Source organism: Arachis hypogaea, chromosome 16, assembly GCF_003086295.3.
Source record: "Arachis hypogaea cultivar Tifrunner chromosome 16, arahy.Tifrunner.gnm2.J5K5, whole genome shotgun sequence".
Classification (NCBI taxonomy): Eukaryota; Viridiplantae; Streptophyta; class Magnoliopsida; order Fabales; family Fabaceae; genus Arachis; species Arachis hypogaea.
In genome coordinates, this window is record NC_092051.1 from 108727677 (window position 1) to 108730471 (window position 2795).

Sequence of the window (2795 nt, forward strand, 5' to 3'; positions counted from 1 at the left end):
GGTGAGGAGCTCTGCTGTGTCTCGATGAATTAATGCAAGTATTTCTATTTTCCATTCAAACACGCTTGTTCCTATCTAAGATGTTCATTCGCGCTTAACTGTGATGGAGGTGATGAGCTGTGACACTCATCACCTTCCTCAAATCATGAACGTGTGCCTGACAACCACCTCCGTTCTATATACGATTGAATGAGTATCTCTTAGATTCCTTAATCAGAATCTCCGTGGTATAAGCTAGAACTGATGGCAGCATTCATGAGAATCCAGAAAGTCTAAACCTTGTCTGTGGTATTCCGAGTAGGATTCAAGGATTGAATGACTGTGACGAGCTTCAGACTCTTGAAGGCTGGGCGTTAGTGACAGACGCAAAAGGATAGTAAATCCTATTCCAACCGGATCGAGAACCAACCGGTGATTAGCCATGCTGTGACAGAGCGCGTGAGCGTAGTTTTCACTGGGAGGATGGAAGGTAGCCATTGACAACGGTGATCCACCAACACACAGCTTGCCATAGGGGGACGTGCGTACGTGAACAAGAAGACAGAGGAAAGCAGAGATTCAGAAGACAAAGCATCTCCAAAACTCCAACATATTCTCCATTACTGCACAACAAGTAATTTTTAATTTATGCTCTACTGGTTACTCACAATTCAATTGATAAACATAATTGACTTCCTGACTAAGATTTACAAGATAACCATAGATTGCTTCAAACCAACAATCTCCGTGGGATTCGACCCTTACTCACGTAAGGTATTACTTGGACGACCCAGTGCACTTGCTGGTCATGTGTGCGAAATTGTAAGAGAGTAACAATTTTGTGCATCAACTCTCCTTTTAGATTCTCTTCTGTATTGCTTGGGAGAGTACTAGGAGGGATTTCAGTGATCCTTTTACTCAGCTGGCCCACTTGTGCCTCCAAATTTCTAATGGAAGACCTTGTTTTATTCATGAAACTTACAGTGGCCTTGGACAGATCAGAGACTACGTTTGCTAAATTAGAGGTATTTTGTTCAGAGTTCTCTGTCTGTTGTTGAGTGGATGATGGAAAAGGTTTACTATTGTTAAACCTATTTCTTCCACCATTATTAAAGCCTTGTTGAGGCTTTTGTTGATCCTTCCATGAGAGATTTGGATGATTTCTCCATGATGGAATATAGGTGTTTCCATAAGGTTCACCTAAGTAATTCACCTCTGCTATTGCAGGGTTCTCAAGATCATAAGCTTCTTCTTCAGAAGATGCCTCTTGAGTACTGTTGGATGCAGCTTGCATTCCATTCAGACTCTGAGAAATCATATTGACTTGCTGAGTCAATATTTTGTTATGAGCCAATATGGCATTCAGAGTATCAATTTCAAGAACTCCCTTTTTCATAGGCGTCCCATTATTCACAGGATTCCTCTCAGAAGTGTACATGAACTGGTTATTAGCAACCATGTCAATGAGTTCTTGAGCTTCTGCAGGAGTTTTCTTTAGGTGAATGGATCCACCTGCAGAAGTATCCAATGACATCTTTGATAGCTCAGATAAACCATCATAGAATATATCCAGGATGGTCCATTCTGAAAGCATGTCAGAAGGACACTTTTTGGTCAGCTGCTTGTATCTTTCCCAAGCTTCATAGAGGGATTCACCTTCTTTCTGTCTGAAGGTTTGAACATCCACTCTAAGCTTGCTCAGCTTTTGAGGAGGAAAGAACTTGGCTAAGAAAGCCGTGACCAGCTTGTCCCAAGAGTTCAGGCTATCTCTGGGTTGAGAATCCAACCACACTCTAGCTCTGTCTCTTACAGCAAAAGGGAAAAGCATGAGCCTGTAGACTTCAGGATCTACTCCATTAGTCTTAAAAGTATCACATATCTGCAAGAATTCAGTTAAGAACTGAAAAGGATCTTCAGATGGAAGTCCATGAAACTTGCAGTTCTGCTGCATCAGAGAAACTAGCTGAGGTTTCAGCTCAAAGTTGTTTGCTCCAATGGCAGGAATGGAGATGCTTCTTCCATGTAAATTGGAATTAGGTGCAGTAAAGTCACCAAGCATTCTCCTTGCATTATTATTATTTTTGGCTGCCATCTCCTTTTCCTGTTCGAAAATTTCTGAAAGGTTCTCTGGATTGTTGTAATTTAGCTTCTCTTAGTTTCCTCTTCAGAGTCCTTTCAGGTTCTGGATCTGCTTCAACAAGAATATTCTTGTCCTTGCTCCTGCTCATATGACAAAGAAGAGGGCACAGAAAAAATAATAATAATAATAATAGGGATCCTTTTTACCACAGTATAGAGGTCCCTGTGTGAATAGAAGAAAAGAAGAAGAGAAAATCTGAACTCAGAGAGAGAGAGAGAGGGAGTTCGGATTTTTGGTGAGTGATGTGAGGAAGAGATGTTAGTAGATGAGTAAATAATTAGAAGGAGATGAGGGAGAAGGATTTTCGAAAATAATTTTTTTGAAAAAGAGTTAGTGATTTTCGAAAATAATTTTTTTGAAAAAGGTTAGTAGTTTTCGAAATTTTTTTTTTCAAAAGTTAAAATAATTAGTTAATTAAAAAGAATTTTTGAAAAAGAGGGAAGATATTTTCGAAAATTAGAGAGATAGAGAGTTAGTTAGGTAGTTTTGAAAAAGATAAGAAACAAACAAAAAGTTAGTTAGTTAGTTGAAACAAATTTAAAAATCAATTTTGAAAAGATAAGAAGATAAGAAGTTAGAAAAGATATTTTAAAATCAAATTTTGAAAAAGATAAGATAAGAAGATATTTTTGAAAAGATATGATTGAAATTAGTTTTGAAAAAGGTTTGATTTTAA

At 38.2% G+C, this 2795-nt stretch overlaps 1 non-coding gene across 1 annotated transcript; it reads left to right on the forward strand.

The window, feature by feature from the left end:
- Window positions 1-1567: 1567 nt before the first annotated feature.
- LOC112761714 (small nucleolar RNA R71) lies at window positions 1568-1675 on the forward strand. Its single transcript, XR_003182095.1, has one exon. It is a non-coding gene; the product is annotated as a small nucleolar RNA R71 (small nucleolar RNA).
- The last annotated feature ends 1120 nt before the right edge of the window (window positions 1676-2795 follow it).